We start from the raw sequence: 17,820 nt of genomic DNA, 5'->3' as shown, positions 1-17,820 counted from the left end.
GTCATCAGCTGGTGACCACCTGTTTTAATTGAGGCTCTACGAGTCTCTCGGAACACACCAGCTACTTATAAGCAAAGGTTTTATTACAGACAATAGATGAAGAAGATATACATTACCAAATGAGCAAACTGAGCAAGCACCCCCAATCTGACATCAAGACTGGGAGATCCCGCTACAGTCTGCAGATCGAGGCTCAAACGGCTTGAGAGGTCCTATAGCTATACCAAAGGTCCTGTAGCCGCATGCTTAAACCCCACAGACAAAATCTCAACTTTTTATATATGTTCAAAACACAATAAGCTCATTTAGTGATTTAGTAAACAACCCATATAATGATTTGGTTAATAACAGATCTTGCTTCCCATGCGCTCATCAGGATCTGGCCAGACTCCCAACGAGCACATCCGAAGCAGAAATCTTATCTAGTCAACTAGTAGCACTTTATTACATATTTTGCCCCTGGCTACAATAAAGGAAAGTCTCATGAGGGCTTCAGAATATTTCAGAATATCCAGAGAATTTCCAAGTCGTAAACATGTTAACGGGGTTGTTCACCTTTAAATCAACTTTTAGTATGATATAGAGAGTAATATTCTGTGATGGTTTGCGATTGGTTTTCCTTTTTTTATTATTTGTAGTTTTTGAGTTATTTAGCTTTATATTCAACAGCTCTCCAGTTTGCAGTTTCAGCCATCTGGTTATTGGATTCCAAATGACCCTGGAAACCATGCATTGATTTGAATAAGAGACTGGAATATGAACAAGAGAGGGAGCGAATAGAAAGAGGATGCATTTGTAGCCTTACTGAATATTTGTTTTTAGATGGGGTCAGTGACCCCCATTTGAAAGCTGTAAAGAGTCAGAAGAAGAAGGCAAATAACTTACCACCCCTAAAAAAAGTATTAGGTCACCGAGTTAATTTGCCCTTCCACAAAGCTTCATTATACAAGATTAAAGCTGTCTTATATATACTGTATTGCAGGGATCCCCAACCTTTTGAACCTGTGAGCAACATTCAGAAGTAAAAGGAATTGGGGAGCAACACATGCATGAAAAATGTTCTTGGGGTGCCAAATAATTACTTTGATTGGCCATTTAGTAGCCCCTATGTGGATTGTCAACCTACATTGAGGCTCTGTCTGACAGTACATCTGTTTTTTATGCAACTAAAACTTGCCTCCAAGCCTGGAATTCAAAAATAAACAACTGCTTTGAGGCCACTGGGAGCAACATCCAAGGGGTTGGAGAGCAACATGTTGCTCACGAGCTACTGGTTGGGGATCACTGCTGTATTGGGTTCAACATGCCGTATTGGATTCATTGGCAAAACAGTTCTTTGTGGAATTATTACAATGAAATCACAGTTCTATTTCTATCCAAGTCTTACATTTGTATCAAAGTATTACCATGAGCCACCATTGATAAAATTCCTTTACCCCAAACCAATTCCATATCTAGAGGTTCTTTCTAATGAAAAGTTGCTCTAAAGAGGGGACTTTTTTTTCCCCCGCAGTCATCGGAATGAGGTGACAGCAGCTGAGAACAGAACCATCTGTGTTTTACGGTTTTATTTTACTGATGTAATTATGTTTTAGGGATGTGTTCATGGAAACACACATTATGGATTTTAGCAAAGGACTGCAAACATCAAGCAGAATTGAAGAACGCACACACTTGAAATGTAAATGGTGCTCATCGTGTGTGTTCTGCTATTCCAGCCGTTGATGGTAAGTGAGAGGTCTTTGCTGTTCCAGCTTATAACAACTGCCGGATCTGTTATGCAGCTTTCTATCATTCCGGTCAGAGCTGGCAGTCAGCAGTTTTTCCATATTGAGAGCTCTCTATAGCTAAGGCTGGGGAAGACAAGTGGGAGCTATCTGGCAATCAGGCAGTATTATGACAGTTTGAATCCCAGCCCCAGTCATACATTTTTGCATTCCAGAGTAATGTTATTTCAGCAATTATTCCTTCTGTGAGGTTTAGAACAAAAAAGAAATAAAGAAAAAAACAAAGGGATATTTAAACTATGGATGCACCGAATCCACTATTTTGGATTCGGTCGAACCACCGAATCCTTCGCAAAAGATTCAGCCGAATATGCAAATTAGGGATGGGAAGGGGAAAACATGGTTCACTTCCTTGTTTTGTGACAAAAAGTCAAGTGATTTCCCCCTCCCGCCCCTAATTTGCATATGCAAAGTAAGGGGCACATGTACTAAATTCGAGTGAAGGATTAGAATAAAAAAAACTTTGAATTTCGAAGGTTTTTTTTTGGCTACTTCGACCATCGAATTGGCTACTTCGACCTTCGACTGCGACTTCGAATCGAACGATTCTAACTAAAAATCGTTCGACTATTCGACCATTCGATAGTCGAAGTACTGTCTCTTTAAAAAAAACTTCGACCTCCTACTTCGCCACCTAAATCCTACCGAGCATCATGTTAGCCTAGCAAATTTCTGATCGAAGGAATTTCGTTTGATCGATGGAGTATTCCTTCGATCGTTCGATCGAATGAATAGCGCTAAATCCTTTGACTTCGATATTCGAAGTCGAAAGGATTTAACTTCGATAGTCGAATATCGAGGGTTAATTAACCCTCGATATTCGACCAATAGTAAATGTGCCCCTCGGATTTGGAATCGGTTTGGCTGTGCAGAAGGATTCGGCTGAATCCAAATTCTGCTGAAAAAGGCAGAATCCTGGATTCGGTGCATCCCTTATTTAAGCAGAAGTCTGCACTGAAGGGAAATGCACCATATTAACTCTCTTTCTACATTAAAACATTATTTAAGGGGCAGATTTATCAAGGGTAGAATTTCTAGTTTATGGGAGTTTCTAAAAACTCCCATCAACTCCCATAAACTCGCAATAAAAACGACCAATCTAAATTTATTTTAAATAAATGATTTTTTTAAAACGGGTGAATAGGATCGAGCTGCTCAAATCGAATTTGAACATTTTTTTTTTGTTTCAAAAGTCCACCAAACGACTCCAAATGGATTGTAGGAGGTCCCCCAGAGGCTAAAGCACTAATTCGGCAGGTTTTAGATAGCGAATAATCAAATTCGAACTCTTAAAGAGACAGTACATGATAAATTTGATCAAATCAAATCGAATTTGGACTATTCCCTACTCGAATTACACTGAAATAATTTCAAAATAAATTCTAATTTTCGATTCGACCCTTGATAAATCTGCCCCTAAGTGTCGTTTAAAAAAAAGTCTTTGGCGCCTTTTAAATAAATGCAATTTAAACAAAGGGAGAATATGTTATACTTTTGTTATACAATTCAGTGCTAAGCACCAAATTAAGAAATAAGAAAAGTACATACTGTACCTTGTTATCCGCACCATAACAAAAAAATGTCCCTTCATAATATTATGTGTGGTCTTATCATCATCATCATCATCATCATTTATTTATATAGCGCTGTCAAGATACGTAGTGCTTATCAGTTGTGGTTTCATGTAAGGTCCATCAGACTTTTTTAATACTATTACTATTATATTTCTAGTAGCCAAAACCAGTTGGTGCTTCACTGGATGCTGCATCTGCAGGAAAACATCCATTAAATAATAAAACAAACTGTCATTTCTACACGTACAAGACATTTTACCTGGTGGTGTGTGTGGGGGTGGGGGGGGGGATTGTCGTTGTCTGAAATAACTCCTTTCTGCAGAAAGTTTTACAACTTATCATAATAGCTTTACTGTGTCACAATATTGATGATTTTGTCCTTTTAATTTGTCTTTTTACTATATGGGAATTTTTAATCAGGGGGATTCCTTTATGTTGTTCTTAAAGCGATACTGCCATGTTTTTTTCAAAACTCAGTTTAATAGTGCTGCTCCAGCAGAATTCTGCACTGAATTCGTTTTTCGAACAGATTTTTTTATATTTAATTTTTAAATCTGACATGGGGCTAGACATATTGTTAGTTTCCAAGGTGCCCCCAGTCATATGACATGTGCTCCGATACTGTCACTCGTTACTGATGTACTGCAAGTTGAAGTGATATCCCCCCCATCAGCAGAACAATGGGAAGGTAACCAGATAGCAGCTTCCTAACACAAGATAACAGCTGCCTGGTAGATCTAAATAGTAAAATAGCTCTCAATAGTAAAATCCAGGTCCCAGTGCGACACATTCAATTAGTAGGAGAAACAACACCTGCCAGAAAGCAGTTCCATCCTAAAGTGCAGGATCTTTCTGAAAGCACATGACCAGTCAAAATGACCTGAGATGCACCTACACACCAATATTACAACTAAAAAAAATATACTTGCTGGTTCAGGAATGATATTGTAGAGTGAATTATTTGCAGTGAAAACAGTATAATTTAAAAACTGCACCATAAAAATCATGACAGAATCCCTTTAAGGAATAGAGTAACTTAAGGCCTAACTTCTGGGAGCTCAGGTTGAAGAACCACTGAGCTGTAACCCATTATCTAGAAAGCTCCAAATTACGCAAAGTCCATCTCCCATAGACTCCATTTTATCCAAACTTTTAAAAATTATTTCATTTATATCGGTAATAATAAAACATTACCTTGAACTTGATCCTAAGATATAATTAATCCTTATTGGAGGCAAAACCAGCCTATTGGGTTTATTTAATGTTTACTTGATTTTCTAATAGACTTAGATCAAGATCCAAATTACAGAAAGATCTGTTATCCGAAAAACCCCAGGTCCTGAGCATCTTGGATAACAGGTCCCATACCTGTACTACTTAACCTACATTTCCCGGTGTCATCTTCACAAACTTTCACTTTTCTACCATCACAGAGCACCTCCTCCAGGGTACTGTAGGCGGGTTATTTATCAAAGTCCGAATTTATCTCAATATTTTCTGCTACAAACTCCGATCAAATACGCTCGGGTTTTTTCCACTTATTTATTATTACATTTTCCTGAAAATATACTTTGCGGGAAAAAATCAGATTTTCACGATTTGTTTGGATTTTTTCATCCAATTTTCACGAATTTCACAATTTTTTCAGATTTTTCACCTGAAAACTCTGAAAACTTCGGGATATTGCACGAAACCAAGCGCACATCAAAAAATCATTGGGACTTCTCCCATTAACTTATATGCAACCTCAACAGGTCTGAGATGCCGGATTTTCAGATTTGAACTTTTCCATCCTCTGTGTTTAATAAATTCCAAAACATTTGTGATTTTTTAAAAGTCTGATTTTATATAAAAAAAAAATTCATGAATTTTTCGTGATTTTTGCATTCGAGTTTAGTAAATAACCCCCTTTGGACTTTTCCATTCTTGGGGTTTAATAAATTCCGAAAAATTATTTAAAGGGATACTGTCATGGGAAAATTTTTTTTCTCAAAATTAATCAGTTAATAGTGCTGCTCCAGCAGAATTCTGCACTGAAATCCATTTCTCAAAATAGCAAACAGATTTTTTTATATTCAATTTTGAAATCTGACATGGGGCTAGACATATTGTCAATTTCCCAGCTGCCCCCAGTCATGTGACTTGTGCCTGCACTTTAGGAGAGAAATGCTTTCTGGCAGGCTGCTGTTTTTCCTTCTCAATGTAACTGAATGTGTCTCAGTGGGACATGGATTTTTACTATTGAGTGTTGTTCTTAGATCTACCAGGCAGCTGTTATCTTGTGTTAGGGAGCTGTTATCTGGTTACCTTCCCATTGTTCTTTTGTTTGGCTGCTGGGGGAAAAAGGGAGGGGGGTGATATCACTCCAATTTGCAGTACAGCAGTAAAGAGTGATTGAAGTTTATCAGAGCACAAGTCACATGACTTGGGGCAGCTGGGAAATTGACAATATGTCTTGCCCCATGTCAGATTTCAAAATTGAATATAAAAAAAATCTGTTTGCTCTTTTGAGAAATGGATTTCAGTGCAGAATTCTGCTGGAGCAGCACTATTAACTGATTCATTTTGAGAAATTTTTTCCCATGACAGTATCCCTTTAATAAAGAAAATCACACATTTTTTCCTGATTTTTGCAGTCGGAGTTTAGTAAATAACCCCCTATATGTTACTGGTTCACAAGCTCTGCGTATTGGGAAGTGGCACATCCACCATCTATTAAAAATATCCATTGTTTATTCTAGTAATTAGTAATTACAGAATAATAACCCACTTTTTCCCTATCTAAATTCTCCAGTTTTGGCAAACAATAACTTCACAGTAACGGTTCAATGCTATGGAATCGTTGATAAAGAAAATATGTTTATTTTCACTGATAGCGGTCGCCTGTTACAGTTTTCTGGCAAGCCATCGATTTTTATAAGCGTTCCTTGCTTTTTATCTGTTATTGGACAGGAATGATTTGCATTTCAATTGCAAATATTCTTTGCTGGGTGCGCAGGGTAATCACTGCAGCTGCCAGGAGAATGGATCGGGATCACTGTTAATGCCTGTGCTGTTGATTTTAGGCCGTTCCAGTGCAATCCAAAGCATTTCATGATATAATTGCAGTACAGTCGTTAGCATTGCTTGTCATTAAAGCAATGTTTTGAGCCTTAGATCTAAACATGATGTAAATTTATTGTTCCTAATAGTAAATGAATTCCATGATGTAAGTGTTACTATTCTGCAGTGATGGGCGAATACATTTGGCTGGCACGAATTCTCAGCAATTTCCGTGTTTCGCCGACGCCGATTACATTTGCGAATCTCCCTTCAAAAATTCGAAGGTGAAAATTAAATTTCCAATTTTCTTGATTTTTTCGTGAAAATGTTCGAACTTCACGTTTTTTTTTAGTGAAAACGTTCGAATTTCATGATTTTTTTGTGAAAATGTTCGAATTTCACAATTTTTCGTGAACTTTCCGATTTGACGTTTTTTAGCGAATTTTTCGGGAGAACTTCGCCCATCACTGCTATTCTGTATTCCCATCTCCATCTCCCAAGTTCCATACGAGTTGTCTGTATTTGGATCAATGGTTGTGATCTTTATGGTTATTTCTGTGCTATTCTACAGTTGCTTTTACTGGGCCTTTGTAGGATCGGCCCCTCTTTGTCTGCACAAATAATCTTTGCATATCTCTGCCCTTAATTCCTAAAGGCAGAGACACGCGCGAAGATTCAGGGAGATTTAGTTACCCTGCGACAAATCGCTTCTTCTTTGGACGACTAATCTCCCCGAACTACCTTCCCGCGGCTAGAATGTAAATTTCCAGCGGGATGGAACGCTTTGTTTTCCGAAATCGCCTGAAGTTGCGTCAAGAGAAAACTTTGGGTGACTTCAGAAAACGAATCACTCCAAGTGCCATCCCATCGGCAATTTAGATTCTATCCGGCGGGAAGGCAATTTGGGGAGATTAGTCCGAAGAAGAGTCTATTTGTCGTCAGGCGACTAAATCTCCCGAAATCTTCGCGAGTGACTCTGCCCTAAAAGGAATTATTGACCTTTAAATGAACGTATAGTATGATGTAGAGAGGGATATTCTGAGAGAATTTGTCATTGGTTTTCATTTTTTTTTATAATTTGTGTTTTTTGAGTTATTTCGTTTTTTATTCAGCTGCTTCCAGTTTGCAATTTCAGCAATCTGGTTGTTAGGATCCAAATGACCCTAGCAACCATGCACTGATTTGAAGAAGAGACTGGAATATGAAAAGGAGAGGGACTGAATAGAAAGTTGAGTAATGCAAAGCAGCAATAGCAATAAAACTGAATTCTGAATTTACTGATTTTTTGTTACTGTTCCTATTGTTTAGTTACCAGGGAATGTGGCCAAAAGACTTTAAAGACATGGTTACCCAAAAAAAATAGCAAGTACCGGTATAGGACCTTTTATCCAGAATCCTTGGGACATGGGGTTTTCCGGATAACCAATCTTTATACCTTAAAGGGACCTGTCACCCAGACATAAAAAGCTGTATAAAAGAAGTCCCTTTCAAACTGAACACAAAACCCAAATACATTTTTTTATTAAAACATCCATATCTATTGTAAACGCATTTAAAAATCTCAGCTGTCAATCATTTATTGCTTGCCCCACCTCTATGCCTTAGGCATAGAGGCGGAGCAGGCAGTTACTTTCACTTTCCATTCTGCACTTCCTAGATGTCACTGCCCTCCTCGCTTCCCCCATCTTCCTTGCCATCTAAATTTGTAACCAGTGTATGGGCATGGGCATCAGGTGCCTCATTCTGGTTCATAAACAAGATTTTGAGATAATACAAAGCTTGCCTTAATAACAGTGTTTACAAAATGGTGGTTTCCTGCTTGCTGTGATTGTGATTCTCAGACTGCAGGGAACAAGATTTAAATAATTTATATAGTGTAAGTAACGTTTATTTTACTTTGACTAACATCATAAACTAGGATTTGAAATTATTTCTTAGGGTGACAGGTGCCCTTTAAGTCTACTAGAAAATCATGTTAACATTAAATAAACCCAATAGGCTGGTTTTGCTTCCAATAAGGATTAATTATATCTTAGTTGGGATCAAGTACAAGCTACTGTTTTATTATTACAGAGAAGAAGGAAATCATTTTTTAAAATTTGGATTATTTGATTAATTCCGTAATTTGGCACTTTCTGGATAACAGGTTTCCGGATAGCGGATCCCATACCTGTACATCTTTTTTTAATAATCACAGAATAGTCCCTATTTTGTTAGGAAGAACACACTATTTTGTTTGAATACACTGACAAAGAATTCACTTTAAAGGACTGTACATTATACTAAAGATACTAAAGAAAATAGTAGTTGTGCAGCAATTAATTATCTGTTAAACAAGGGTAAACTAGATTGCTCTGCACATCTATAGCTGTACCATATGGCCTTTAGCCTGCTGATAATACAGAGCACACAAGCATCGCTCTTTGTCAGGTTTCCTAATTAAATATGCAGTAAAAAAAGGCCAGAGAGTAATGACTATAAGTTATTTGGTTAAAGTAATCTCGCTTGCTTTCAAAAGCCATTGTACAACAGAATATGTGCGTCTGCTTAATGTTACGGGGTTAATGTGCAATTCTGCTGAACTGCCATTTTTACTGACCGCATCCATTCGGCTGTACAGTTACAATAAACAAAACACTGAGGGCATTTTTATCAAGGGTTGAATTTTGAATTGAAAAAAATTCGAAACTCAAATTCAAAAAGACCAACTGAAATTAAGTCGTAGTTTTTTTGGGTCGAATAGGTCAGTTTTTGATCGAATAGGTCCTTATTCGCCAAATTCGAATCGTACGCATCGAAGGAATAGCGCATTCGATCACATTCGATTCACAGTTTTTCCCAAAAAAAACCGTATATTTTTCAAAGTCCACCAATTGACTCCAAATAGGAGTTCTAGGTTCTAGGAGGTCCCCCATAGGCTAAAACAGCAATTCGGCAGGTTTTAGATGGCGAATGGTTTAAGTCGAATTTTTTTTTATTTTCTATTATTTGTGGTCAGCATTGGACTGGGGTGCCCAGTGCCGCAGCCTCAGGGGCCCCCCAGCCATCCCCCTGGCCCCCCACCTGCAAATTCCTATATGTTGCAACCTTGCCGCCATGCGTTCGTACATTTTTCTGGCGCAACCGAGGTCAGGGAGAAGAAGTGCAGGGAGCGGGTCTGGGCTGTCATGGCCCAAAAGAGCTGGGGCCCACTGTGTTTATTCCCGGTGTCCCGCCAGCCCAGTCCGACCCTGTTTGTGGTTTTTGATTTATTTAGCTTTTTATTCAGCAGCTCTCCAGTTTGCAATTTCAGCCATCTGGTTACTAAGGTCCAAATTACCCTAGCAACCATGCATTGATATGAATAAGAGACTGGAATATGAATAGGAGAGGAGGAAGATGAGTAAGCAATACATGTGTAGAAGCTTTACAGAGCATTTCCTTTTTAGAGGACCCTCTGAAAGCTGGAAAGAGTCAGAAGAAAAAGGAAAATAATTCAAAAACTATAAAAAATAAACAATGAGGACCAATTGATAATTAGCCATTCTATAACATACTAAAAGTTAGCTGTAGGGTAAGGTCACACTGGGCAATTCGGGGAGATTTAGTCGCCTGGTGACTAATCGGCTCGTTTTCCAAAGTCTTCGGGCAACTACGGAAAACGACTGAATCTAAATGAATAGCTCATTAGCCATGCAGCCTGTGGATTCCATATGTTTTCAGTTTTAAAGGGGTGAGGCGGCAACCCTAGATATAATTAATACGTATTGGAGGCAAAACGGGCCTATTGGGCATATTAAATGTTTATATGATTGTTCCGGTAGAATGAAGATCCAAATTATGGAAAGATCCATTACCCAAGTCCCTTGGATTCTGGATAACAGGTCCCATACCTCTATTATTATGCTATATTTCTGTGGACTTAGCAGTTCCTCCTGTAGTCCTGAAACCCAGGCTGGTCAGTCCCTCGAGAGTTCTGAGTTAGGGCAGGACTTCACGGACGATTCCGTCGCGATCCGACGCTCTGTGCAAAAACGCAGGCGCAATGTCGGATGCGACGGAAATAAGGTAAGTAATTCTATTGTCGGATCGTGTTGCAGTGTTGATGCGACGTGACAGCAAATGCTGCATCTGACAGTCGTGACGCATCAACACGGTCCGACAATAGAATTACTTACCTTATTTCCGTCGCAATCCGACGTGACGCCTGCATTTTTGTGCAGCTCGTCAGATCGCGCCGGATTAGTCTGTGGAGTCCTGCCCTTAGAGAGACACTGAGAGAGGGCCGGGGATCCTGACGTTAAGGATCCTATGTACCTGTGCACACACAATCACCCGCGTGGAGGTCTGTAAATTTACTGCCTTTTTGTTGTCATTGAACTTATACTGTTGCTTTTAGAATGAAAATGGCCTTTATTTTTACCTGTTTGCTGCCGGCTGAAATAAAAGCCATTATTCTTTAATAGACTTTTGCTGTCCTGACGCTTACTCTGCGGGATGGACCAAAACATTTTCCCTGCAATGACTTATAAATTTAGCTTCTACTCCTGCAATAACACTGTCCCAAATGGGCCAAAACATATACAGCATTTCACCATGATGACCCTCTTGCATGCATCCATATATAGGGCATGGTTGCAAGGATATGTTTGTTAGCACTTATACGTGGAGGGGTTGGTTATAAGAGGTGGGACCAGGCAGATATTAGGTGGGAAGGTAATTGTAGAAGATAAAAGCAAGGATAGAAACAATTGTTGCTAATATGTCAAAATGAAACATTCCCGATTTAGCACAATTATGCCCCTACTGTATGTACATGGTAAGGTCCATACAGAATTGGTTTGCTGACACAGGAGTAGAAGAACTTGCACAGAGCCCATGCCTCAACTCAACTGAGCCCCTGTAGGGTGAAATGGAACATCGATGAGAGCTGGGCCTGATCCCCGACTTTACTGAATGGAAGCAAAGCCCACCAACAATGTTCCAACATCTAGTGAAGGACCTTCCCAGAAGAGAAGAAGCAGGACCAGCTTCATATTAATAGCCATGGTAATGAGATGTTGGAGAGGCCAGTGTCTTTTGGCCATATAGTCTAGTTCAGGGATCCCCAATCTTATTTATCACGTAAAAAAGAGTTGGGGAGCAACACAAGTATTAAAAAAAATCCTTATTTAGTTTTTATGAAGCCAACACTTGCCTTCAAGCCAGAAATTCAAAAATAAGCACCTGCTTTGAGGCCACTGTGAGCACATGTTACTCATGAGCCACTGGTTGGGGGTCACTGCTCTAGTTGCTTAGGGGTTGTTGAGGCATGTTGCTCCAGACACTGCCCTCAATGCCTGTATACTGTATGTGAAGGAATATAAATAGGGATAAGGGAATTTTTTTTACATACATCGATTTGCAGCTAAATTCCGCATTTTGCAAAACAGCAGCCAAAATCCAACGACCAAAAATTTTGCAAATGCAAAAAAGTTGCCAAGACAAAATTGTTGCAAACAGGACAGATTCACTCATCACTAAATATAAATCTAAAGAAGTAAATATCTAATAAGAACAATACATAAATGAGGATAAATATAACAGTTGCAAACAGAGGGATTTCAGTGAAAGGTGAACTGTACAGTTGTGCTAACTTTTTCCCTTTCATTTATGGCGCCAATATTTTTGTTTTGCTGCCTAACAAGAGTAAGACGGGTTATTTCTTGCAAAACAGAAAACTAAAAATATTCTGTTCTGAATTCAGAGGACACTGCAGTAATAGCACAGTATAAAATGAATTAATTAACAGAAAACTTATAAATATGATCTTATAGACCTCCAAAATCTATTCAATGCACTGTAATTAGTGATGGGCGAATTTCTCCTGTTTTGCTTAGTCAAAAAAATTGTGAATTTCCCTAGAAATTCGTGAAAAAGCAAAAAATTTGCGAGACTCGAATTTTGACGCCGGCGGTAAAGTCAATGGGCGTCCGAATCATGTAATGGTTTTGAGCAGTTTCGCAAATTTATTCATCAGCGGAGAAACACAGAAATTTATTCGCCCATCACTAATCTGTAATGTATCTGTCATACCAGGCAGATAAAGAACTTGCTCTCCAGAACCAGTGTGATATATACTGTAAGTGACAGCTGAGATTTAAAAAAGTTAATTAGTTAGTAGGAGGGAGATCTAATTCTTCTAATGTAAAACCAGGGGCGTAACTACAGAGGAGCAGACCCTGCGGCTGCAGAGTGGCCCAGGAGCTAAATGGGACCCTAATTAATGAGCCATTTCAACATATATTTGTAAAAAGGACCTATAGATATGTTGGGGGCTTGATAAAAGACCGATGGCGGTCTGAAACGTTGCCAAGTGTATTGGGGCCAGAAACCCATGTCTCAATAAAGGCATTTTAAACAGCGTAATCTATGGCTGGTGCTGTCGACATCTGTAAATTGTATGTTGGGGGCCCTAAAATAAATTTGCTGTGGGGTCCAGTAACATCTTATTATGCCAAAGGAAGGAACCTCGTAAAGAAATGAACCTTGAACTACAAGTATGGGACCTGTTATCCAGAATGCTCGAGACCTGGGGTTTCCTGGATAATGGATCTTTCTGTTATTTGGATCTTCATACCTTAAGTCTACTAGAAAATCATGCAGACATTAAATAAACCCAATAGGCTGGTTTTGCTTCCAATAAGGATTAATTATATCTTAGTTGGGATCAAGTACAAGCTACTGTTTTATTATTACAGAGAAAAGGGAAATCAATTTTAAAAATTTGGATTATTTAGATAAAATGGAGTCTATGGGGGACGGCCTTTTGTAACTCAGAACTTTCCGGATAACGGGTTTCCGGATAATAGATCCCATACCTGTACAAGAAATGCAGTGAAAAGGATAGCAGGCCTTGTCTTCTGTATGCTAGACTTTTTAAAACTATTCGAGGAAGCCAAGTTGCTGCCATGAATGTGACTATATAACACATATTAAACATGTTTGATGTCAGAACCTGCTGAAAGATAAGCATCTGCTATTTTATAGAATGGCCAACTAAAGTGGAGAACAGCTGAGCCTGGAGTTATTAAATAATACAGACACACAACCCAATTTCCAGTGAAGTGGCTCCTGGGAACCCATCATGTGGAGCTCATATTTCTTAAACAGGACTTCACTGTTCATCTTCACAAGCAAATAATATTTTCCCAGGTAAATATCGTAAGGAGAGTGTACCCTGGGGGAAGATATGAGAGGTGTGTAATTTACATTGAAATAAACAAAAGGATCATTGAAGAACCAAGAAATATCTAGCAGTTAGGGACAGTAACACTTGTACCAAGAGTTGTATTTATTTTCATACTTTATACAAATATAAATGTGTATTTATTTATGTGTATATAGAGACCATAACATTGTTTGCTTGACTGAGGAAAAATCAAATATTCATAGGTTCAAATGGAACAGTGACTTTATTTTCCATATGAGCATGAGACATATCTATCTATATATCATCTATCTACCTAACTATCATCGCTATCTATTATCTATCTATCTATCTATCTATTTATCTATCTATCTATCATCATCTTTTTCTATAGTCTATCTATCTATCTATCTATCTATCTATCTATCTATCTATCTATCTATCATCTATCTATCTATCTATCTATCTATCTATCTATCTATCTATCTATCATCATCTTTTTCTATAGTCTATCTATCTATCTATCTATCTATCTATCTATCTATCTATCTATCTATCTATCTATCTATCTATCATCTATCTATCATCTATCTATCTATCTATCTATCTATCTATCTATCATCATCTTTTTCTATAGTCTATCTATCTATATCTATCTATCTATCTATCTATCTATCTATCTATCTATCTATCTATCTATCTATCATCTATCTATCCATCTATCTATCTATCATCATCTTTTTCTATAGTCTATCTATCTATCTATCTATCTATCTATCTATCATCTATCTATCTATCTATCTATCTATCTATCATCTATCTATCTATCTATCTATCTATCTATCTATCTATCTATCATCATCTTTTTCTATAGTCTATCTATCTATCTATCTATCTATCATCTATCTATCTATCTATCATCATCTTTTTCTATAGTCTATCTATCTATCTATCTATCTATCTATCTATCATCTATCTATCTATCTATCTATCATCATCTTTTTCTATAGTCTATCTATCTATCTATCTATCTATCTATCTATCTATCTATCTATCATCTATCTATCTATCTATCTATCTATCTATCTATCTATCTATCTATCATCATCTTTTTCTATAGTCTATCTATCTATCTATCTATCTATCTATCTATCTATTTATCGATCCATTCATTCTATCTACAGTATCTGTCATCTATAAACTTGGTGGAAAGCCCAAGAATAATGACTGGTAGAACATCAACCACCGAGCAACTTCCAGCCTCCGAGTACATTCAGGCATGATAGATTCAACTAAGGTTTATTCTTGGACAAATTTAAAACCTGCCTTAAATCAGAAACCTATTTTCCAAGTACTAATCCACACATCATAAACACGTTCTTCTCCTGAAGTGCAGTCAGGGGCATAATTAGGCCTTGCTGGGTCTCTCTGCAGAATTAGTATTTCCATCAATTGTGGGAAACACTACACGGAAAGACATTTATATCAGCACAATGAGAACTAGAAGCAGTGGTACTGATGTAAACGTAGTAGGCACGAATGCAACTATAACAATATAGTACTTGCCTAATGCCCACCAGTTACCACTACGACGGGGGGGCAGATTTTCAGGATTAGACCCACCCCAGTCTAATATGTTATCAATTTTAAAGTTTCATTTCAATTGTATATGCAGTGCCGTAATAATGAATCTGATGCTTAGCATTAATGTGCAACAAGGATTATCATCATTACTGTTTATGCGAGTTTGCAATTTCATTTTACTGCATTAAGTATATTATATCCCATCGTTATACACTGAGCTAAATATCCTCATTCCTGGTTATATGATCTCCGGTGTAGTCATGTACTGTGATATGATGCAGCTTTTTCATACCACGTATATGGGCTGCTGTTATACCATGCCCCCCTGCTGCCAAATTGATAGATTAAGATGTAGGCTGTTGGGGATCCACTTGCTGTTTCCTTCACCAAGAAAGGTACATAATTAAATATTAATATCATTTCTGGTAGGGTGGGTAGGGAATTTAAACAAACAATATGCTCTTTGTAGACCGAGCAAGGCACTATATAAGCAGGAACCACATCACAAGACGTTGCCCAAAAGAACAGCAGGTGGGATTGTTTTAAATTCACTATATCAGCAGTTTAAAAACTTGCAAAACTGCTTACAAGAGTGCTCTGAACATTTATACAACAGTTTGCTTCAAGGGTTTACATGTCCATTAAGGCACCAGGGGAAATTTAAATCATGTTACAGAATGACTTATCCAAGGCCACCTGCCCCAGAAATAGATGTCAACTCACTCCATGTTAGTAGAGTGATAATGATCCATGCTTTCAGACTTTATTACATATTAAAAAAAATTCCAGGACTATTAAGTCTTGTACAACATTTTTTGATATGCCTAAAGCTCATAGAACTGTGTTTATCCATTGCTATATTAGTGTACTGGCATGCAATCAATAACTGTTTCAGTTGGTAATAAGAAGCTTGTAACAGAACCAAGCAATACAGTATGTAACCAAACAACTGTTGTCATGAAATATAGAGAGAGTGCAGAGACGTGAAACTAAAATGATAAGGGCAGGGGTGTCCAACCTTTTGGCTTCCCTGGGCCACATTGGAAGAAGAAAAATGTTCTGGGGCCACACTCGAAATACATACAAACACTAACGCTAACTTTAAACATAAACCTAGTGGGATTTTTAACATTGTGTTTGAGAAACTAATGTATCAATATCTGGCTGAATGGAAGTAGTTGTAATTCTTAGTGAATTCTCAAGGTGCCCATCAGATAATTTGGTTCTAATTTTACTCTACGGGGCACATTTACCTAGGGTCGAATATCGAGGGTTAATTAACCCTCGATATTCGACTGCCGAATTGAAATCCTTCGACTTCGAATATCAAAGTCGAAGGATTTAGCGCAATTCGTTCGATCGAACGATCGAAGGAATAATTGTTCGATTCAAAGGATTTTAATCCATCGATCAAACGAAATTCCTTCGATCAAAAAAACCTTGTAAAGCCTATGGGGACCTTCCCCATAGGCTAACATTGGCCTCGGGAGGTTTTAGGTGGCGGACTAGGGGGGTCGAAGAAATTTTTAAAGAGACAGTACTTCGATTATCGAATAGTCGAATAGTCGAACGATTTCTAGTTCGAATCGAAGTCGAAAGGTCGTAGTCGAAGGTCGAAGTAGCCAATTCGATGGTCGAAGTAGCCAAAAAAAACATTTGAAAATCAAACTATTTTTCCTCTATTTTCCTCTATTCCTTCACTCGAGCTTGGTGAATGGGCCCCTTAGTGTGTTCGTTCTTGAAAAAAGTTGCTCACAAATGTAGACGCTGCGTATATCCCTAACATAGAGGGCGATGCCGCTGAAGAATGCTTACCTGCCTTAGTAAGTAACCGAACGCTCACTTGTTAACTGCTTTTCCTGCCTCGGAAGCCACACACCGCACACCCCATGTAAAATTTAAAGCACACATGCACACAATTAGCGACCGCGTACATATTCTCTCTGTGCGTGACATTGCAACATGATGTTTCCTGGATTTTAAATTATGAGGGTAGATTGTCAAGGTTGGGGTTGTTTTCTCTGGAAAAAAGGCGCTTGGGAGGGGACATGATTACACTTTACAAGTACATTAGAGGACATTATAGACAAATAGCAGGGGACCTTTTTACCCATAAAGTGGATCACCGTACCAGAGGCCTCCCCTTCAGACTAGAAGAAAAGAACTTTCATTTGAAGCAACGTAGGGGGTTCTTCACAGTCAGGACAGTGAGGTTGGGGAATGCACTGCCGGATGATGTTGTGATGCTGATTCAGTTAATGACTATAAGAGGGACTTGGATGATTTCTTGGACAGACATAATATCAAAGGCTATTGTGATACTAAACTCTATAGTTAGTATAGATATGGGTATATAGAATTTATGTGAGAGTAGGGAGGGGTGTATGTATGGATGCTGGGTTTTCATTTGGAGGGGTTGAATTTGATGGACTTTGTCTTTTTTTCAGCCCAGTCTAACTATGTATTACATGCTACATATAACATTCATATGGTTTATGGATGCACAATTTTTTCCACATTTTGCCTAGAAAAAGACACCCATAGACTCTAATGGATAGTAAAAAAGATGACGCCTGGTACTACATTAGTAATGATGAACTAATTCACTGGCACAAAGGGTAAATGCAGCAGAGCAAGTGCAAGGTTTCAGGGACCAAGCCTCTTC

Source organism: Xenopus laevis, chromosome 2S (genome assembly GCF_017654675.1).
Source record: "Xenopus laevis strain J_2021 chromosome 2S, Xenopus_laevis_v10.1, whole genome shotgun sequence".
Taxonomy (NCBI): Eukaryota; Metazoa; Chordata; class Amphibia; order Anura; family Pipidae; genus Xenopus; species Xenopus laevis.
Note: the sequence above shows the minus strand (reverse complement) of the source record.